The following is a 24,334-nucleotide window of genomic DNA, read 5'->3' on the forward strand; positions in this document are numbered from 1 at the left end:
AAGACTTCTCTCTCAGCTGGAAGGGCACATGGTGAATACGGCATCATGTGCTAGCTTTCTCTCCTGGCTTCCAGTTTCATGAAGCTCCCGGGGAGGCATTTTCCTTCTTCATCTCCAAAGGTCGCTGGCTGATGGACTCTCTGCTTTGCGGTGCTGCAGCATTCTCTGCTCTCTCTGAATCTTTTCTTCTACAAAATATTTCCTCTTTTATAGGACTTCAGAAACTAATCAAAACCCACTCAAATGGGTGGAGACATGTCATTCCCTAATCCAGTTTAACAACCATTCTCGACTGAATCACATCATCCAGGGAGATGATCTCATTACAATTTCAAACATACAGTATTGAATAGAGATTATTCTACCTTTATGAAATAGGATTTATATTAAAACATGGCTTTCCTTAGGGGGCATACTTCCTTTCAAACCAGCACACATACTTTGTAGTGCAGGTTGGGGATCTACGCTGGTGCCTGTGAGTGTCTTAGGGGGCATGCTTCCTTTGAAACCAGCACAACATGTATCAAATAGTTGGATTAATTTTATGTTAAATCCCTTCATAACAAGGTTGAAAATAACTTTCAGCCTTTCTTGCCTCAAGGTATCCAATATTTCAGCCAAACAGAATCATTTTCTGTCTTTTCCTGCCTTGCACCTTAATTTATGTTCTTTCTTTCCTTCTGAATCACCTGCTTTCCCCATTTCCCTATTGCCTTCCTATTGAAATCCTCCTGAAAGCCTACAGTGTCATTTTTACCCCTCCAATTTCAATGGTAAGTTATCTTTTCTCTTGGTCACGGTTATCCATATTCTTGCCTTTTATATAATTTTAAGGTCTTGCAAGGAAACAACTGAGTTTTACCTATGTTTTGTTTACTATGCATTTGTCCATAGTGACAGCTCAAGTAGGGTATTTAAAAATTTTGAATTTATTATCAACATCACAACTTAATATGTGTATAAGTAAGGGTTTGTAAAAACAGTTGTTTTGTTCTCGGCAAGGAAAAATTTGCTAGGCAGAATATCTCTGAATTACCGAACTCCTGTTACCTTGTAAGAGTAATTCTGGTTGCTTTCAAGAAGAATTTCCATATTAAAATTCACTAATATATTGGAAGACTCAAGTAAATTATTAATTAAAGTTAATTTTATCAGAAGATATGAAGTTGCTAAATTAAAAGGAAGTTTCACAGAGGAAATGTTATCACAGCTTTAACTACAGCACAGATATTTAAATTATACTTAATGACTGTTTTCTAAAATATCATTGATAAGTACATGAATAAAAATTCCATTAGGCCTTATAAAGAGACCCATTTTCCCTTCATTTTGCCATAATTTCAGTCAGTGTTTACAAAGTACCACTTCAAAAACATTCCCAACAAAGTAGATTTACCTTCATGGATTTCTGAACCGAGTGGGATCAATGGAAGCTTTGACTGCACGTATTGTTTTCTTCTGTAGCTAAACCCATGTTTTATTTTTACAGGAGAGTCGCATATGAGCCATGCCATTAAAATACCTCTCAGTGGAAGCAACCAACTATAATAGGAGTTTAATGAAATTAGATACTGCCGTTACAGTAATTTTTTTTGTGTGTGTGGTGCTTTAGATTTTAAGAATATCATGATACAGCTGAAAGGAACTTTATAGGCACTCTAGTTCAATTTTCTCCCCAATGTTTGAAACCTTTTTTAACTTCTGATAGCTGGCCCTCAATTTTGTATTTAAACATGTCCACTAATGAGGATGGTTTACTTCCTGATGTGGTTTCTTTGAAATTATTAGCTATTTGTATGTTACACACTTGAAACAATGCAGAACAAACTCTGCTCTTTTCCTAGGTGAAGGTCCTTTGAGTATCTGAGGGCAACTTTCTGTGGCTTCGCATCTTAATCATTCTGATCACACCTTTGGAAGTGAGGGACACTTGGAAATAAATACAATCTTTGAGATGTCATCTAGCTAATACAGAGACAGTAGAACTATCAATTCCCTTCATCAAGATTTTCTGGCAAATAATAGTTTATTAATTATCGATGCTGAATTAATGAACACTGCTGTCCACGGTCATAATTTTTAGTAGCTATGTGATCCTTCATTGAATGTGAGGTCAACTAAACATGGAGAAATTTTTACAAGTGGTGTCCATATTATGGATCATTAGAGCAAAAATTAATCAAACCCTTCTATTTATCCTTTAAATTATTTAGATTTTGATTTGGACATATTCTTTACATATTTAAGTCATCCTCAAATTTGATATATCTGTTTTGTATGCAATTACTAACATTTTTGAAAGGATTGTTGAAAAAGTAGTCTTAAGAACAACTATCAAACCACTAAAGATCTTTTATCTCTACCTTCAATGATTTAACACAAACGTTTTTTTGGACACATTCCTTTAACCAGCTGCAAATCTTCTTATCCTATAGATTTGAATTTATTTTAATTAGTGGCTTTTTTTGCTTACCTGTTTTAAACTCTAGTCCTTTCACTAAAGCCTTGTCTTCAGGGGAGACCCCTTCATGTGGTTAATAGCACAGCTGTTTGCATTAGGGACACCCAAATCAAAGACAAGCCCTTGATCTTGAGGCTTGCTCTTGTGAAGCTTATATATGTAGCGGAGAAGCTTAGCCTACCTGTAGATATGCCTAAGTGTTACTTCTGGAGGACCACCTTTGTTGTTCAGATGTGGCCTTTCTCTCTCTAAGCCCAATTCTGTAAGTAAAATCATTGTCTTCCCCCTTACATGGGACATGACCTCTATGGGTGAATGTCTCTCTGGCAGCGTGGAAGATGACTCCCTGGCCTGGGACGAGCCTCGCCCTGGCACTGTGGGATCAATAATGCTATCCTGACCAAAAGGGGGAAAAGAAGTGTAAAAAATAAGGTACCAGTGGCTGAGAGAGTGCAAACAGAATCGAGAGACTACTCTGGAAGTCACTCTTATGCAGGCTTCAATTAGACATCGCTACCTATCCTAACTTTCCAAACCCCAAACAAAACTATTCCTGTCAATCCTAAAGAATACCTAGGGCAGTACATAAGATTCTACAAAGTTTCTGTGCATTAAGGTAATTTTCCATAAACCTACAACCTTCAGATGGGTCCCTGGACCAGATAAGTCCTGAAATGCAGAGGGACCAGCTTCTGCAGAATATCAGCTAGTCTTATCCCCTATTCCATATTATTGACAGCTCCTTCTAACATGAAAAAGTTAGAATGGGTATAGCCAAAATACCTTTAAAGAGTGGGAGAAAGATCAAAGGTGATTGTGGAGTAATAGAGAGAAGGGAGGGTTTAACAAATGAGTATGATTGCTGAATCAAAATGTTGATATTTCTTTTAGTCTCCAGTATCTTGGAGTAGCTAGAAGTAAAAACCTAAAATTGTGTAAGTACAACCCATACCAAACTCTGAAATCTGTTGTACAACTACTTGTTGCAGTGTATTTTGAAATGTATTGCTTTTTTGTGTATATGTTATTTTTGATAGAAAAGGGAAAAAAAGTCGATTGTGATGATAAACGCACAGCTGTATGATGATATTGTGAACCAGTGATTGTATTAAAAAATAGAGTCAGCTCTTTGTTTTTCTGCCTTGGTTTGAAGACCAGTTCCCCCAGCAATAACCTGTGTGACATTTGGCAAGCTATTTAGCCTTTCTGTAACTTGATTTATTCATCTGGAAAATGGAAATAATAATAGTATTTGACTCAGATAATTCCTATAGAAGATCAAATAAAGTAATACATATTAACCACTTATAACAATTTCTGGCACTCAATGTTAAGCAAATAATACCTGCTTTTATTTAGTCTTTCTGTAACTTGATTTATTCATCTGGAAAGTGAAAATAATAATAATAGTACTTGACTCAGATAATTCTTATGAAGATCAAATGAAGTAATACATATTAACCACTTATAACAATTTCTGGCACTCAATGTTAAGCAAATAATACTTGCTTTTATTAATTCTTCTTAGTGTTAGAAATATAAATTAAACACTATTGTTTTTCTTCTATTATCTCCTATACCATCTTCCCTAATCAGTAAGTCTATGTGTTAGTTAGATTCAGTTGTCAACTTGGCCAGGTGAGCATACCTAGTCTTGTTGCTGGGGACATAAGCCAATGGTATGTGAACCTCATCTGTTGCCAATTACATTTGCGGTCAGCTAGGAGGCGTGTCTGCTGCAATGAGTGACGTTTGATTTAATTGGCTGGTGCTTAAATGAGAGATCGCAACATAGCACAGCTAAGCAGCTCGGCATTCCTCATCTCAGTACTTGCAGCTCAGCCCAGGCCTTTGGAGATGCAGAAAGAAGTCACCCCGGGGAAAGTTGTTGGAACCCAGGGGCCTGGAGAGAAGACCAGCAGAGACCATCCTATGCCTTCCACGTAAGAAAGAACCTCAGTGGAAAGTTAGCTGCCTTTCCTCTGAAGAACCAACAAAATAAATCCCCTTTTATTAAAAGCCAATCCGTCTCTGGTGTGTTGCATTCCAGCAGCTAGCAAACTAGAACAGTCTATTTTGTTGTTCTTCCTTTTCCCTTGAACAAAGATTTAAAAAATTCAATTATGTATATGTCTTATGGAACATTGGTAGTCCTGAAGAGAGATTGAGATATTTTGCTGATAGTTAGCTTATTCCCAATTTATGGGAAACATATTGTAAACCAATATATTGAATTCTGTCATTGGAGATTTATCTTCCATTTTAAAATTTCTCACTGCTTTAGACTTTTTCTGGAATTTTGGCAAAAAGAATACAGACAGGAAGAAAAAGACTATGCATGAAAATATTAATGGTAGCATTATTTATTATAAAAATAAAATGGCCTAAATGTCCAATAATAGGATAATATTTGTCATGTAATATACTCTGTTGTCACAGTATTATATAGCTAGTTAAAAGTTTGTTATTAATAATTAAAGTTTATATTAAGGTGAAAAGATGTTTCTATCATAAAGAGAGAGTGGAAAACAGATAACAAATTTGTTTTCACAGAATAATCACATTTATGAAAAGCCAATTAACTAAAATTTATTATAGAAAAAATAAAGAGACAATAACCTTGAGATATTAACATAGGTTGTTTTTAGGTGGAGGGACTAAATAACCACAATAGTGAGTATTAATAGATAATACACAAAACACATTTAAGTGAATAATTAATAACAGATGGTATTTAGTTCAATAGCTTAATTTGATCTATGTACATGATTTTGTGGTGACCATGCTATAATATAGCAATATTTTCTGCTTGTTCATTTTCTCCTGATGTATTTGATGGAATTTGAAATATGAATACATTTTTTTTTCTGCAAAGGGCTTCCTGTTCCATGAAGGGTCCCAAGGGTTCTAGGTCTTCTTCCTAATAAACACATTTGATACCCATGGAGATGCTTGTGCCATGAGAACAACAGCAATTCAGAATTTCTTTGCTTAGCCAGGTAGTGTGTGAGGAGCGTAGATGTTTCCTCACTGTAAGAAAGGAGTTTCACAACTATAATTAAGGATCAGCCAGGTATGTTAGGACCATAATTACTTACATTTATTGAGCATTTACTAGGCGCCAGTCCTGGTGCTTCACAACAGCCTTAACTAATTTAATCTTTACAATAATGCTATGAGGAAGGCACTGTTATTACCCTTTCCATTTTAAAGGTGAGGAAATGGAGCACAGAGACTTTAAATAAACTGCTCAAGCTTACATTCCATGAATACGGTAGAGTTGAGATTCCAACTCTTGCGATTTTGGTCTAGAGTCTGCTGTATTATACTGACTTTACTGTAATATTACATTGCCTAAAATCAGAATACATTTAAAAATAACAGATTTTTTTTGGTTCCTTTATCCCTTGTGTGCTGGTTCGAAGCTGTTATGTACCCCAGAAAAGCCATGTTCTTTTAATCGTAATCTAATCTTGTGGGGGCAGTCCTATTGTTTGGGTAGGACCTTTTCTGTAAGTTGTTTCTGTGGAGATGTGACTTGCCCAGTTGTGGGTGGGACCTTTTGATTAGATTATTTCCATGGAGGTATGGCCCTGCCCATTCAAGATGGGTCTTAATTAGTTTACTGGAGTCCTTTGGGGGGGGGGTGACCATTTGGAGAGAGCACAGCTGCTTGGAGAGCTGATACAGAAACCAAGACACAGATGTTTGGAGATGCAGAAGACAAATGCCCCAGGAGATGCCAGAAGGCCCTGAGAGAGCTGATTGAAACCAGAAACTGGTAGTAAGGACCTCAGATGCCAGCCATGTGCCTTCCCAACTGAAAGAGAAATTCCAGATGCTGGCTGCATATCCTATGAGAAGGTATCCTCTGTTGAGTGTCTTAATTTGTAATTTTAATGGCCTTAGAATTGTCACTTCTAACTTAATAAATCTTGATTATAAAAGCCAATCCATTTCTGGCATATTGCATTCTGGGAGCTTTAGCAAAACTGAAATACCTTGCATTATGAACACATTATCCATGGTGGTTAAAAAATATATTGAGTAAATTCTTTTTATTGAGAGATTCTTCCAGAAAGAAACACATTTCTTAGTTTGTGTAGGGCAGAAACAATAACAAAATGATTTGCAAAAAGGAGTTTATACTAATAAAATCTACAATTTTCTTTCTGCTTCAGTTTGTGGATCTACATTAAATCTACTGCAAAATCACAGGTTAAACTCTGTCCTCTATTTGTAAACTGTTTTCTTGATTGTAGGATAACTTTTTAAAAATCTTTATTTAGAACCATCTTGCATTGGGCATTATATTAGATTAATGGCTATTGTGATGAGTGGCATAATTCCTCTAACATAAAGGGACTCATAGCCTCGTGGTGGAGACAGGCTTTTGCTTAACATTCATCCAACAATACGGTAGGAGCCTGGCAGAGTTATGTGTTGAAACTCACAATGGTAAAGAAGACATGATCTCTGGTCTTGAGAAGCTGTGAATAATTTTAATGTAATATGATGATTGCCAGTGTGTTACATATAAAGTGTCTGGTGGGATTGGAAATGGACAAGAAAGGCTTCAGAGGAAAGATGATGCTTGAATTAAATCATAAAGGATGAGTAGCAGCCTGCCGTATTGGTAAATTGGGAACAGCATACTAGAAGAACAAATTAGCAAAAGCAAAGACAGTGATATAGGAGAACTTGGGGGATAATATGGGAAGACGGGCAGTTAAACATTGCTATACTGTAAGGGTATTTGGGGGAAGTAGTAGACACTGATGTTGGAAAAAATAGGGAGGATCCATATCATGCTTAACCCTTATTTATTTTATCGTAATTATTTGTTGCATCCCTGCTGTGTGCCAGACACCAACATAAAAGACGCAGAATGTCCTGTTTATACTATGGAGATAGTTTGACTCAAATGATTTTCTTAAAATTTGCCCTCTTGAAGAAAAATTAACTTTTATTTGGGTGCATATAATTTTATTTTAGCTTTCCAAAATCTGGGTGACTTGACAAAAAGTTGCATAAAATATTTGGAGATCGTTGTGCTATATTTTCAAGAAGAAATTTTGCAACATGTAGGACTTGAGATATATATTTACTTTCTTGAAAGAATACAGCTCTGTGTCCTGAGAACATTCTATTCGGCTAGAGAGATTTTATTATAACTCTAAAGAGCCAAATAATTAAATATTTTGTTCAGGTACTACTTGTTATTTTGGTTTTCTTTCTACCATCTCTGGTCTTGCTTTTTAGATTATTAAAATCTCTTGCATCTGTTATGATCTCAGCCATGATTCTTTTTATAGTTGACATTTTAAATTTATTTGTAATTTCATTTGCTGTTTTACTTGCATTTTGCTTTTCTTGTTATCTACCTCCTTATTTCTTATTTACAAATGTAGAGGCTCTTTTCTACCAAGAGCTAGTTTGCATTTTATGTGCTTAAGGCAAATAGAGAAACTACTAAAAAAAAAAATAGTCAAAGGTGAGTTGAGTTCAATTGCTCAGTGGTTTTCAGTTAGGACCTTTTTAACTCCAGAAAGCTTCTGAATGAGAAGGCAGCCATGTAAACAAGCAAAGAAGGTTCTGCTGATCTTTTATTCTCAAAGGAAATTCTTCACAGTACAAGTCACTTAGAATGAGGGTTTGAATAATGCAGATAAGTATCTTATCCTTTTTTTGGAGACTCTTTCTGCACTTAAATCTTTTGGAGATGTTAGAGGCATCTAATAAGCACATGGTGATTAATTAACTGATGTACAAATCTTTTTCCATTACCTACCTACCACTTTTCTCTGTGATTATTTCACGCTCTTTACAAATTCAAGAAACATACTCTAACCGGGATAACCTAAAAAAAAACCCAGAATCTTTCAATTTGCTTCTAATTCAAGATAAGACATTTTCAGGGATATCATCTGGGGAGATTTTCTTCTTCCATTTGTATTCTCATTGCTTTCCCCTAAGGTGGTGTATTGAAGGTCATCAAAGAAAAGAAAATGCACAAAACGGTGTTAAAACGGCAAGGATGACTTTATTCAGGGGCTTCTAAATTAGCAGAGGAGGAGAGAACAGAAAGCAAGTCTGAACGCAACTCTGTGGAAGCAAAGGACAGCAAGCTTTTTAAGGGTTGGGGGTAGGTTAGTGGGAAAGATGGAGCAGGGATTGAGCACTGGCTGGGTGAGTGATTTATGGAGGCTGTAATTAAGACATTTGGTTTGGAATATTTTCTATTGCTTTAATTGGTTCACCTGGAGCTTGTAAAACGGCAGGGGAGAGGCAGAGAGAGAGAGAGGAGCTCTCTAGCTAGATGCTGGCCAGGTGCTTGCATGCCGGGGTGGGAGTGAGAGCGGGCGGCCTGGAGTCAGAAAAAGCCTGTCTATGGCTTGATCAACCTCAGGGGCATTTAAGGCTGTCTCGGTCAAGGTGATGCTAATTAAAATTAGACACAGATCTCTTCATCGAGCTTCAAATTGTGTTTGTGTTCTTATTTCTTACTGAAGTTGCAAGTGCTGAGTTAAGGTATGCTGAGCTGCTTTGGCTGTAGTACTATATTGAGCTCTCTCTAAGCACCGGCCAATTAAGTCAAAGTGTAGCAGGCATGCATCCACCTCTTTCTGGTTTAGCTGTGCTCTCTGTGGAAAATCCACAAACCCCCTCTCCTTGCAGGCAAGAGAGGTAAGACACATTCTTGGGATAGAAATGCCCTCGCCTAGCCTTCAGGAACTGGTGAAGATGCACGTAGGCAAGATAAGACATACCTGGGGTGGGGGCCCCTCAACGGTTCAGCTCTGGGCCATTCTCAACTTAAATCAGCCAATTGTTTACCTTGTCTTTAACATGTCATACAGTCTATAAAAGCTAAGGTTGCCTTTTGTTTGGGGCTCAGACTTTCAGAGGCTACTCGGCTGAGCCCTATGGCCATAGAAAATAAAACCTGCTTCCTGAAACTATGGATCCTTAGTCTCAGCCTGTTCTAACTTCTTGGAATGTTCCTGGAGGCCTGTGGCCTCGTTCCTGGTTTTCACGCTACAAAACATCATTCATTGCAGCAGGCACACCTCCTAGCCGACTGCAGATGTAAATCAGCAACAGATGAGGTTCAAGTACCACTGGCTCATGTCCATAGCAACAGAACTAGGTGTCTGGACAAGTTGATAACTGACTCTACCACAGACGTAGACAAGTTTTTCAGGAGATTTAGATTCAAGGAAAGGAAATTTTAGAGGGAGGAGCAGCTGATTCACATTCCTTTGAGGGAGTCCCTTTTCTTAATTTCTGGGTTGTACACATGCACATGGCCATTGTGTATCTATGTTGAGAAGATCTTCACTGTTCCTTTGAGGCTGTCCCTAAAAGAGACCTCTAGTCTTTATTATTCTGAAGTAGTCTCCATTTTAAATTCAAAATACTCTTCTTAATAGCAGACACAAAACAAACCAAAGGATTTTAAATTTAAGTTCATTTGCTTATCAAATGTTTTTTGAAGGTTTGCAATGTATTGTGTCCAATGCAGAGTTCTAAGATTACAATAGTGAGCAAGGCAATAATTTTAATAGTTTATATTTACTAAATGTCTTCTCTATGTCATTCATTAACTCCTTCAAACTAAACTCTTTAGGAATTATGTGTTATTGTCATCCCATTTTGCCTAGGAGGGAAGTCAGTTTTAGTAATTTCCCCAAAGCCACATGGCTAGTAAGTGAAAGAACTACAGTGAGCTCAGAGTTGTGATTCTAGTGCCTGAGTGGCTACTCTGCTGAGCTGCCTTTGTAAGTAGCTGCCTCCAGAGAACATGAAAAAACAGGATGTCAGAGAAATAGAAATCTATCCTGGTCTTTCATGGTCAAACAAAGCTTCCCAAAAGACTAGGAAGGCGAGACTGATGTCTGAAACATGATTAGGGATTCTCCAGAGAGACTTGGGTGAGAGGTAGAATGTACTGTGGATTCAGGCCTGTGGCCTCCCCTGGCCTCTCTACAAAGGCCTCAGTCTCCTGGGAGGTCCCTGTCTTGGAAATTAAAATAAAGCCTACACATTCTTTCAGGCATGAATCTCTTAAAAGTACATTGCTTTCCTTACAGAAGCTCCCTGATTTATAAAGTAACTGTTATAGAAGTCTTGTACAACTCTGATGTTGCTTAATTTTGTTAAGCAAACTTTGCTCATTTACATTGTTTTGCAAAGGTCTTTAAGTTTATCTATATTTTCCTGTAGTAAGAAAACAGAGTTTTTCATAATTCCCACTAAATTAGCTATAAGCAAAAACTTAACCTATGATTTACAGCCTTAAATCCTGGCTTTTTAAAAACCTCCTCTTGAACTATATGCTCTATTTGGAATTTTACCTTGTATCCATCCAGTTTGTTTTTGCTAATGCTTGCTGTACTTTGTGACCACATCCTTCTGTAATTTTCCTTAACATCTTGTTACATATCTGCTTTTTTGTTTATTATCAGCCCTTTAAGCCTCATAGCAGTCATTCATTCATATTTTGAAAATTAGTATATGATTTGAAGGTAATTTGTCATTCTATAAATAGTCATAAATGTGGCTAGAATATTGTAATACTGCTACAATAATTAATACTGGTAAATATTTATCAATTGTAAATTATTTTCTAGTGTTGTCCTGTCCAGTACAGTAGCCACTAGTCACATGTGGCTGTTTAGTACTTAAAATGGGGTTAGACCAAATTAAGGTCTGCCATAAGTATAAGACACATGCCAGTTATCAAAGATTTCATATGAAAAAAAGAATACAAATTATAGCATCAATGATTTTTATATTGATTGTGGGCTAACATGATAATATTTTGGATATATTGGGTTAAATTAAATATATTATTAAAATTAATTTCACTTGTTCTTTTTTAGTTGCTAATGGGACTACTAGAACATTTATAATTCCATATGTGGGTTGCATCTGTGATTAGTATTATATTTATATTGGACAGCACGTTTTTGGGCATTCTGTTAAAAGCCTCACATAGTTTTCTTTTAAACTCTGCACCTAACCCCTGAGGAGGAGCTATTATTTTCATCCTCATGTTATAGATGAGAAAACTAAGGTTCTATCAAAGCTAAAAAGCGCTGGAGATGGAATCTATTCACTCTCTTAAACAGAAGATCTTAAACAGAAGACTGTCAGACAGATCTAACCTGTCATCAGGCAAAGAAGCACACATTTTAGAATTTGCTGCTTTCTTTGCTTTGATAGTTACTTTTTCATTTCATATAAGACGTCTGAAGTTTGCTGTGTTGTAATCGTCAATTTTAAAGGAACAGAACCTCTCAAATAGGAGTGCCCTGTTCAAACATATGGAGCCTACCAAAATGAGTGATGTACCCCACAAAAAAAATGCATATCAGACTGGGTTCACATACAAGGCCAAGTTAACGTACCAGGATCTGGAAGATGTTGCAGAGATTCAATGGAAGGGCCTCTTTAAATTCTGCCCCAGAATTTAAAAAGAGGCAACACTGTTCATGTTAACATCTTTAATCATTATAACTGGGGTCTTCACAGCACTTGGGTGTTGCATTATCCCATGTGCCTGAGAGTTAGTTCAGAGACTCATTGAGGCTGCCTTAACCAAGCAAATGCCTATTCAGTACAGGCAAAACACTTTGTACCCATTTTAAGAGGAAGATCCCTATGATGAGGAGTGTGAAAAGGCTTTTATCAAGTTTGAAGAAAGACTAAAATGTGAAAACTGCGAGTTCAAAAAGAAAGGGGGGATTTGTAAGAATAAAACTCAGTTTAGCTTTCATACAAGATGGCACTAGAAAGGGTTGCAGGACAGCTCAATCTGGTCTTCTACGTATGGAGAGAGAGCTTCTGATGCAAGCCTTAAATTGGTGCCAAATAAATAGAAACAAGTTTAAATGAATAACAGTCAGGGTCACTGAAATATACGTGTAATCAAAAGCAGGAACCTTTGGCAGGAAAATTGAATTAGTTGGATCATCTGATAGGCTGTACCCTCTGGAGTATACAATAAGTGGAGAAACAGGAGAGGGACCTGATTGCTAGGCTTGGGAAATACATCCTATTCCCTTTGGTTGCTCCAGGCACCAGCTACCATTTTTTGGCTGCGTGCCTGTTCTTGCTAGATCATTAATAAATTCTTTTCTTCTCAGCAACAACAAAATAATAAAACAATAAAAAATTCTGCCTCAGCTGTATGGTTCATGGTTAGAATCTAGCTTATTTGTGTAGACAGAGATATTACTAATACCTTTGTGGTCCTACTGGGTTAAAAAACTTGAAGCTTGAAGTTCTCATTGCCCAAAATAGCCCTCAGCCATTGCTGCTTTTCTAACGAATTATAGAAAGCTCCTTTTGGTTGTACTTTGAGAGTAGTTCTACCTCTGTGGAGGAGTTGATTCTCAGACAAGTCAAGCTTCACATTTTTTTTTTAAAGCTACCTCTTCAATCTCTTCTTTATTCAAATGTTATCACGTCTAGAGACTGTTTCTTTTATTTGTCCCCAATTTACCTCAATTTAATGGTTCAAGAGTGCCCTGATATTTGGTGAAATCATGAATCTACTCATGCATTATTAATATCAATATATGCACTTGGACATTGTGTACTGACTCTGTACTATATCTGGTGCTCAAAACAGACAGTTATTTATATTGTAGACTCGGTAAGTGGTGTTTTGCAACATCTCTTGGGGAGTATTTTATTATTGATGTCCGTTCTACCCTAAGGCACATTTGTTTTTAAAGTTAATATTACAACACATAAGCAACAATGAGGCTTTGTTGAAATTTTATTTGAAGAATCTTAGGAAGTATTTTTAAAAATATTTACCATTGTAATTTTCTTGGAACACTTAGATTTCCTCATTCAACCATGCACTATTATAACCGATGTTGATGATTCTCAAATTTTAGCAATCATTTGTAATATTTTACAGAAAATATATGTAAAAGCACTTACATAGCACAGCATTTTCCCTTTGGCAGGCATTGTTCTAAGTGAATTAGTGCATTAAAAATATTATCTCATTGACATAGTAATTAAAATTTTAAATATATGTATCATACTGCACTAAGGAGGCAGTAACATGTATATCTTGATGAATTGAATGAATCATTAAAAATTAAGCAGATACTTGGGTATAAAATATACTTATTTATCATTTTATTAATAATTAGCATTTTTGGTGATAAAAAGCATGTAGAAAAGTATAATGCACCCTAACATTGGCTGTTTGAGCATCTATCCATTTATCCAGTCTGTTTATCTGAGTAACATTCTACCTACCCATTCATCCACACAGCCATTCATCAGTGTGTCCAATTACTTCTTAATTTCTAAAGTTAGAATATTTCTGCTTCAAAAGGCTGTTAGTGTTTTATGATGTTTGAATATGGAAAAGAACAAATTGTTTAAATAGAAGGATAAGCATGATAAAAATTAATTTAGAGCCAGAAAAATATTTGTACTGGGATCTATGTGAGGTAGTCACAACAACAATCAAACTACATTTTTATATCCTCTCCCTCCCCCCAAAATGAAGCACTATGGGGTGGGATAAACATTTTTGCATGATAGAATTTCAAATGTGAATTTATCTGAAAGGAGACTTTTTTCTTGGTACTATATTCTAGGAGACAGTTTTTGGGTGGTTTCTTACATAAGGAAAATAACGTATTTCTACTTTGAGAAGATACAGCTGGAAATCTTTACAGCTGGAAATCTTCTAGTGCCGTTAAATGATAACTCTAGAAACCTCTCTCTGCTATGAACCATGCTAACATAATCCAAGTCAGATCTTTCAGGGGATGTAATTTCATAAATGGAAATCACACAGAACAACTCTCAAAGTTCATTCTTCCCTGCTGAGCTGCGGCATGTGCTTGAAAGTATTTAGTTTACAGTAGTGATTTCAAATTTTACTTTGTCCCATTACTTGGAAGGAATTCTGTATTTTATAGATAGTTAACATGCATGCTGCAACACTGTATGCTGCTTTGATATTTGCTCTACCCTTTATGGCTCAAGAAGGTTCAGTACTCCAAGATACTGCTTCCTCTGTCTTCGAAGACGCCTCCTTATGCGTTCCACAGTACCATGAATACATTTTATGTGATTTATTATGAAGGACATTTTAACTTTATTTCATGTTTTGTTCTCTCTTCTCTAGTCCAGTCAAATAGATTTGAGAGCAGGCAGTCTCTTATTCACAGGGTACCTCCAGCAGTTAGAACAGATATGACAATAGAAAGTACTCCACAACTTTTGGTAAATGAATGAATGAATAAGTTAATTAATTTACCACTGACTGGTATTTTCATCCAGACAAATGACCATTTGGCTCAGAAGAGACCTACAGATATACAAATAACATTATCATGTTAAGTATTTTTGAGTTCTGTGATGATTGTATGCAACTACTTGTCAAATTTTCCGTATTTATGGGTAAAGTCAGATTTAGCCAGTAGCAGGCTGATCAATGGGGTTCAATTTTGCCTGAGGTCCTGTTCCTCAGTTTTCTATAATCAGGAACTTATTTGGCATGATTTTGCCTCAGAAGGTTCAGTTTCACGCTGGTCGAATTCACAAGAGATGAATTTGTAAATCCACATGCCAATTTATTGATTTACAAGATAGATACATTTAACCTGGGAGTGGTAATTACTGGGGGCATGGGCTTTCCCTTCTGAGGAACAAGGTTCACATGAATTACAAGTCGGAGGTTTGCATAATGAACAATACCATAAAATGATTTTGGGCACTCATGAAGGTCTATATATCTGGACCATGGGCAGTCAAGCAGATCACCCACCTCCCCCAACCCCCCCCCCCCTTTTTTTGCTTTTCTTTTCACTTTAAAGGTGTTTTTCTCTAAGGAGCTGTTACAGTCCATTAGTCTGTTGATATCTCTAGTGGAGGGATCATGGAACACGTATCTAGCAGATGTTAATAAGTGGACCATGAAAAAGTAGTTTCATAGGGAAGCAAGGCTGGAAAAAAGCAAACTACAGTCTCTTCTTGGCGTTTCACTAACCACACTAGGAATAGTTCCATAAAGAAATCTGTTTCACTTTGTTTTACTGAGGTTTGTTAAATACATTTAAGGTTGGAATCATTTTCGTTGGCCTCCTGTGATGATGCATTCAATAAAAATTTATGGAGCGATGATTATGTTAGACCCCTTGCAGGTTCTGGGGGAATACAGCTGTGAATTAGACCAATGTGGCCTGTTACTTCCCAGCACTAGCTGTCCTGGACTGGGGAGTGGTGGGGAGATAGTCAATAGAGAAGGGGGCAAGGAAACAAAAAGTAATTACAACTTGTGATATGCGCTATAAGAAACCAAACAAGATACTGAGATTCTGAATCACAGTAAGGAACTAGTTAAGGGCATGTCTTTGAGGAGGTGATGTTTAAACTGTGAAGGCTGAGAAGGTGCCTGCCATTCAAAGTGAAGAGAATTCAGGCATGTGTATTGAAGGCTATTCAATGAAAACTATCTTACAAAACCTTGCTTTTTGTGTAGTTCGATCCAAATAGAGTTTTTGCTTAGGGCAAACAAATTCAGGACCTCCCCCCCCAAAAAAGGTCATTCTTTTTTTGGGGTCCTCTATGATAAAAGTCATTCTTGGGGGGAAAATAGGGTTTCTTCATCACCACTTGCTTCTAAGTAGAAATACAGGAATTCCTTTCTAGGTGCTCCTTAGGAGAATTTGTCCTAGCTTTGTGCCTAGTTTTTGGCTATGTGCCCCAAATTTTGTGGGAGATGTCCTTGCTTTCAGATACTATTAGTACTCATTTTGGAAGGATTTGTTTTGTTTTAATACTCTGGGTGAAGTAAAACTAGATCATGGGCTGCCAGTTGGTAGTTTCTGAGCTAAAAAGTATTTGCTGCCTTATCTCTAGATTTAGCCAACGTTTTATTTTGTGACTTGTCTGCCATCCTGGGATCTTTAATTATAAAAATATTTCTGAATTTTTACTAAATGAAAAAGTTTAGAAGCTATGATTAGGAAATGTGGAAAAGCTTAAAATAAGAAGATGGTCAAAATGACCCAATGGCCATTTTTGAAAGAGGTTTCTAAGAAACTTATGTTTAAATTAGCATTATTCATTCATCGAAAGTCGAGTGTTGGGGCGCAGGTCACCCTGACAGAACTTATGTGAAGGAAATCAAGCAGTGATGACTTTTCCTCATGTGTAAATCATGCTAAGGTTACCTTTATCCTGGTCATGTACATTAATTAAACAAATTTTTTTCTTTGGTATGCTGTATGGTGGGGTAACATTTCATTCTTTTTCCATGTGAGTATTCCATTATTGCAGCACCATGTGCTGAATTTTTGGTTTGTTTGTATTTGTTGGTTTCTTTGTTTGTTTGGGAAGTGCGTGGGCCGGGAATCGAACCCAGGTCTCCTGCATGGCAGGCGAGAATTCTACCACTGAACTACCCTCGCACCTAATTTTAAGATGGAAATCTTTAAATATACATTATAGGGATACTAAAGATACAACCTGAATTATGTGACAAAAATAAATATGGCAAAATTATAGGAAAGGTTATTAACAAAGAGCAAATAACAGCATATATGTATGAAGGAAAACAAGCTATACTGGGATGTAAATGTTTTATTTTAATTTATACATTGTTTTATTTACAATTTTTTTTTTGAGGTAGTAGATTCTCTATTAAGGAAACCAGGTTCTTCATTCTCTTGGGAAATTTTAGATGGGCTTTTATTTAAATTAGTGCATAGTTCTTGTCTTCTTTATTCTGTGATACAGTTTCCTAGATATTCATATGGTACCAATTTCTTAACTCTTTTTAATTTTGCCAAACCAGAACTGAGAACATTTATATTATTCATGTTTGGCTAGTTGCGATTAACAGGATATCACTCAACCATTCATATTTTCCAGTAAATTGTCAGCATGGAAATAAGCGCAATATTTAAGAAATTAATTATTTTTCTTATGAAAGAAGAAAACTTTGCATTTAAAAGTCCTTCTGAATATTACTGTATTTGAATTGTTTACAGCAATCATTTGAAAGCAAGAACTCTATCAATGCACATTGTTCTGAAACCATAAGAAACAGGATAAATGTGAGAATAAATTTCAATCTGTAGTTTCATCAAATTGACAGATTCTCTATTAGTGATTTCTTTTTGTAATTTTTTTCAGCAGAAAGGTACTAGATGACCTTCCATGCACTCCGTTATAATGAATTTTCATTTTTTCCCCCAGAAGCTGAAATGATTAACATAAGAAGTATTATAAAAAGGACTCAAATCACCTAAAAACAAATTCTTAAGTCAGCTGTTAGACTTAACGAAAACTGCTATATGCCACATAGTTATAGTTTATATAAAGTAGTGCTTAACTTCTATAATTTGAAACAGTTCTTTTTGTGAGAAGATGCAAAATTAAATTATCAAAAAAAAAAAGTAAAAAAGGGCTGGGCCACGGTGACTCAGCAGGCAGAGTTCTCACCTGCCATGCTGGAGACCTGGGTTCTATTCCCGGTGCCTACCCATGCAAAAATAAATAAATAAATAAATTATCAGTGCTGTAGTGTGATCTTTAACATTTTTCTATCACGTAGTAAAAATAAATCTGGGCATTTTAATTTAGGTTTTAAACTAAGTAAAGTTTAAATGTAAGAGAGAGCAAGTACTTACTGAAATTAAGAGGAGTTTGAATGGTTTGTGGCCTGTTGAAACACTAAACACTAATGTTTAGGTTTGAGAAGATTTATCACAGAGAAGGATGAGAAATGGTATGCAATGGATCATTCTATTGTCTTGAATATAGTATTAAAGCATTGTTTTGTTTATTTAGTTAGAATTGGTGGTTGGGAGCTAGATAGCGGTTTTATTTTGGGGAAGAGTGCTGTCCTGTATCACCAAAAGTTACCCTGGTTTTGCCTCTAATTGTGCAATACTAAATGGCACAAAGCTCTTTCATATTTATTATCCTATTTGGTTCTCACATCAATGATTTGAAATACATAGGGCAGTAGTTTGTATTTTCATTTTACAAATGAGGAACCTGATCTGCAAAAAGTACACAAGCTAGCGTGTAGAGGAGCCAAGGCTGAAGCCTATGCTTTTGGAATCTAAGGCCAATTCTCTTTCAGGGAATTTGAAGTTCTTGTCCAATAGCAGTGCCAAGAGCAGTCCATTATTAGCCCAGGTTAGGCATGTATTGGATTGAGTAATGTCCCCCTCCCCCATTCATGTCTACCTGAACCTCAGACCTTATTTGGAAATAGGGTTTTTGTAGATGCAATTAGTTAAGATGAGATCACAGCAGATTAAGGTGGACCCTAAAACTAATGACTATTATCTTTATAAGAGAAAGATAGGGAGACAGACACAGACACTTGCAGAGGGAGGGTGGCCCTGTGAAGTTGGAGGCAGCAGTTGGAATGATGCACCTACAAGTCAAGGAATTCCAGGGATTGCTAGCAACTGTCAGGAGGAAGTTGTAAAGAAAGAAGTTGCTAGGAAGAGGCAAAGAAAGAATTTTCCTTAGAGCTTTGAGAGGGAACATGGCCCTGCTGACACCTAGATTTCAGACTTCTTGCTTCCAGAATTGTGAGAGAATACATTTCTATTGTTTTAAGCCACTAATTTTGGTAATTTATTATGGCAGCCCTACGAAACTAATACAAGCTCCAACCCATGTTTTGACAAAATAAAAATTCTAAATTTCTATTATCTGATACTTCTGGCATCCTCACATAAAGTTAAGGCTTAAGTTATATGATTTAAAATAAATTAATAGCTTCTTTTTCTAGGTCTTAGGTTTGTCTTGAACAAAATGAAGATGATGGACCTTTTGATTTTCTATGTTTCTTCCAGCTGTCTAGTATAAAGTGCACTTGACTAAAAGGTATTTATACTTGGGAGAACATATATTGACAATTTAAGTGTTGTAAAATGATTGATATACAAAATATGTAAAGAGTGTCTTACAAATAAATAATAAAAATATACATAATATAATGTGCAAAAGATACAAAGAGACAATTTATAGAAGAATTATATAAATGGCCAATAAATACATGAAGGCACACAACCTCTCTGGCAATATTAGTAAGATCTTTTGCCAATAGATTAACAAATATTAAACATTGTTGTTAGTATTAATTGGGTGAAGAGGTAGAGGAAACAGATTCATCTTATCAGTTAGTAGAAGCATAAAATGGTGAACTGATTTACAGGGAAAGTTTGCAGGATTTATAAAAAAAAATGAAAATGTTGTAGCATTCAAGCCAGTTATTCCTCTCCTAGGTATCTATTCAAGAGAATAATTGGATAGGTGCAAAAAGAGACATGTGCAAGAATGCTTATTATAGCATTGTTTGAAATACTATAAAGTTGGAGGCAACCAAAATGTACATCAATATAAGGATAGTTAAGTTATGCTTCATATAAACCATAGAATATTAATCATCAGATAAAAAGATGAGATTTCTATGAATAAACTATCATGAATGAACTCTGTTAAATGAATAAAACAAATTGTAGGATGAAATATGTGGTATGATTATGTTTACACAACCCCTTATACCCAAAGTAACCTAACTATGTATTTTAGAGATATGTAAAAATCAAAGAAAGAAGTATACAAATATCCACTGAACAATTAAAAGTAGTTTCCTCTGAGGAAGGAAATGAATTTATGAGTTGGGGAGTTGGCATGACAGGAAGTTCATTTTTACTTTGCTTGCTTCTTAATTAAGAAAAAAAGTTTAAAACCAGGGATAAATTCATACCAGGAATATATTCATATTTCATATCAGATGGTTTAAAACTTCAAAATTTGGGTTGATATTCTTTGTTGTATGAGGAAGCATGTGATGTCAATTACCTCCCCCCCATTATTAGTGATTTTAACTTCTGTCACTTGGTTAAGATGGTGGTTGTGGTATTTCTGTGAAAAGTACATACCTTAAGTCTAATTGAGGGGAAACATCAAAAATCCCAAGTTGAGGGACTTTCTCTTCAAAACTGTAATGCAAAGAATGATGGTAGAAGTGTTTTAGGTTAAAGGAGACTAAAGAGAGAGGACAGTGAAGTTCAACATTTGATCTTCAATTGTCTTTTGCTGTGAAGAATATTATTGTAACAATTGGAAATATCAGAATAAGGTCTTGAAGTTAAAATGTGATACTTAATAATACTTGAACAGGTATAAAATTCTAGGGTCACACCTTCTTCCTTTCAAAACTTGATTATACTATTCCACTATCTTCAAGCAATGGTAGCCTCCATAAATAGTCTTAGACCAACTTGGCATACAGACTTTTCTTTTCCTCTCTGGATGTCTGAGTGATTCTTTCTTGGTCCTTGTATTTCTGTTATCTTCTGATGGTATGTCTCAGTGCTGATCTTATTGAATATATTTTTTCCTAGAACATGATATACTTCGTTGATTTGCAGATTAAAACCATTATTTCAGGATGGTTTTCTTCCATTTTAGACTTGGATATTTTTTCTTTTCCATTTTTCAGTTCTTTTCTTCAGGAAAACATATCAGTGATGGATTTGTTATACTAATGTTCCATGGCTATTATCATCTCTATATTCAATTTTAAATCACTGTTCCTTTTCATTTTGTTTTCTTTGAATTGCAGACTCCTATTCATTATGTTCCTAACTGTATTTTCAGTTGAATTTTTTTTTGTTTTTTGTTTTGGGCTACTGATCTGATTTTTAAATCTATTACATTTTAATATTTTTCTTCCTTTTCTATTCTGAACTCCAAAGCTTCCTTTTCAACTCTTTCTTTATCTCTTCCTTGAATAGCTGAACCTGCTCAATGACCTTTCCTTTAAAAGAAAGAGTTCATAGCTGTTATTTCTTTGAGATAATAGAAAACCATATTTGTCTGACCTTTCATGTGTCTCAATGGGTAATTTTCCATTTGATTTGTGTTCTTGTTCTGTCTCTTTTCATCTTTCCCTCCCCAGATTTAATGCATATTCTGTATGATTCCTTTCTTATTATGATTTGTCCTCAAATGGAATGTCCTAACCATTGGAAGAATGGAATGAGGACAGGAGAGGATATACGGGAGGGAAGAGAGCTATGACTATCTGTAGTAATCATTTGTGGCCTTGAAAAGTCCTTCATTAAATATATCATTTTGTTACTAGGTTTATCTGGGGCACATGAGATTTTCTAGGAGGCCAGGGTGGTCCATTTCAGAACCCCTTAGGGCCCAGGCTTGCTGCCCTGCAATCTGGCAGTTGCTCATCCTTTCATCTCTTTTATACTAATTCACTTTGGGTGATCTTTGCTTTTCTAGGAATTTAGGACATAAATAATAGAAATAATATGACAGCATGATTTGACCTCTGACATTTTGTGATTGCATGACTATTTAAAGGAATCAAATCGTCATGGTGTATCACCTCTTCTCCTGCTGCCCCTCTACACACCAGATTTTGACATTTTAATCAGTCATTGAGTACCTTTCTAGATTGAAGAACTCATGTGGGGGAAGTGCTGTACTTGCTCAAGGTCCCAGGAGGAATGAGCTCACTTTCAGCACTTTTCCTCCTCTTCCTGGTTCATGATATATGGCAGGTGAACTTCTTTATACCAACTTTGAAATTGAGTGTTAACTTAGTTCATTGAATATGGATTATCTTCTCTATTCTCCATTCTTTTTGTTATCGGGGGTGAATTTTTTGTTGTTTCGAAGGAAAAATGTAGAACAAATAAAAACCCCTTTCTTCAACACTGTAAACATAAAGTTATTTAAGAGGGAAATGGATATTTTCTATATTTTCATCTCTCTTAAATTTAATAAAGTCTATGACTTATTATGGAAAGCAGAATATGACTCATGCCAGTGAAATTCAAAAGAATTTGAGATTGTGGAAGTAGTAAGAAATATTTGGATTTAAAAATAGATTCAGATCTATGTGAACTTTACAATCTCAATTGAGTTTATGTGCGATACACTGTATGCTTATAAATATGTATTAACTACAATACAAATTTTGTTTGAATTTTTTAACTTAACTTTGTAGTAGCAGACAGCCTGAATCTGTAATTATGTTACCATTTACTGTTGTATACAGTTCCACTTGATGCTAATTATACTTAATGATTATAGTTCTTAACAGTAATTACAGCAGAAAATCTGTAAAGCAGAATTACTCTTTACTCATATAGTAGACTGGTGTTTTTGGTAAGAAAAGGAGACCTAATGCTTTAGCAATGCAGATATCCCAGCCATAAATTATATTTAACATATGAGTAATTTCAGACTAAATAATTTATTACTATATTTGAAATATAGTAGACTTCTTGAGGAGTTCTGAATACCTACACTTATCATCCTTATTTTATTCTCTCTCTCTCTCTCTCTCTTTTTTTTGCTTCAAATAGCAGAAATTTATTTTCTCACAGCTCTGGAGGTTAGAAATCTATGGGGAAAATCCTTCTTTCTAGTTTTTGTTGGCTTATCTATAATCCTTGACCTTCTATCACTACTTCTATCATCACTACCACTACATCATCACACCCTGCTCTCTCCTGCCCTCAACCCATTTTATTCTTACAAGGCAATAATGAGGAGCACATACTTTTACAGTTTAAAAATCTAAAAGTTTTTATGATTGAATATGAATGTTCTTTTGGTAGTGGCAGTCTACACAATTTAGACCCATCTTCTCACAAAAGAAACAAATAAGTCTGGGGCATATAAGTCTTAAAAGATTATTTAAAGACATTGGTGAACAGATAGGACATTACAGAATGAATGAGCCAGCAACAGGGAAGAAGTGAGGCCTGGAGTCTGCATATTGGGTTGCATTTGCCAGGTTGAGAGAGGGATTGGCATTGGGGAGGAGGAGGCGATTCTTAAAAAATTCTCCTGATATTCTTTTCCTTGACATGAGTTCTGGTTACATGTTCATGTTATGTCCATTTGATGTTACATTTTTATATGAGTGTTCACATTGTGATAGCTGAGTTGTGCATTTTTGTTTTGTGCACTGAAGTTCTCACAGGATTCAGCAAACTTTAATCTATTCTGTTGAAATACAAATGAACAGAAATATGGCCCTCCAGAATTTTGTTATATAATATTGTCACATACTTAGTGACTTGGAGACAAAAAATTAAGAACTTTCAGAAAGCAGTGCCAAACTTGGTACAAATTAATACAGATTAAACTATTTAATATTCCGTTTTATTCAGAGGTTCAATCTCTTGCAGCATGAACCATGGCTCATGGCAATGTAGCTGCTCAGTTCTCGTAAAAACAGTTCTTTCTTGCACACTCTTATCCAAAGATTATCATTGGGGAGAGTAATCAGGAAGAGCAATAAACTAGCAATGGCAGAACAGAAGAGACCTTAGAAATGCTGGTTTATAAATCAAGGGGAGACATTTCTACAGAATGAAAGCATTCATAGACCACAGCAACCATTAACTCTTCTAAACAAGACAGTGAGTTGCTGTATGACACAATCCTTTCAAGGGAGAGATCAAAATAAGGACTCAGGCAGGAATGGGGATGTGCTGGTTTGAATTTATGTACCCTAGAAAAGCCATGTTTTAATCCTAATCAGCCTTGTGGGAGCAGCAACTTTTTTTCAATCCCTATTCAGTACTGTAGGTTGGAAATTTTAATAAGATTATCTCCATGGAGATTTGACTCACTCAGGACTGGGTGTTAGACTGGATTGAGTGGAGACACATCTCCATTCTAGGTGGGTCTTGATTGGTTTTACTGAAATCCTTTAAAAGAAGAAGCACTTTGGAAAAAGTGAGAGAACTACAAGAGAGAAAGCTGGAAGATTCAGAGAGAGCAGAGAGGAACGACAGAGCCACAAGAAAGCTACAACAG

Source organism: Tamandua tetradactyla, chromosome 7 (assembly GCF_023851605.1).
Source record: "Tamandua tetradactyla isolate mTamTet1 chromosome 7, mTamTet1.pri, whole genome shotgun sequence".
In the NCBI taxonomy this organism is placed as follows: Eukaryota; Metazoa; Chordata; class Mammalia; order Pilosa; family Myrmecophagidae; genus Tamandua; species Tamandua tetradactyla.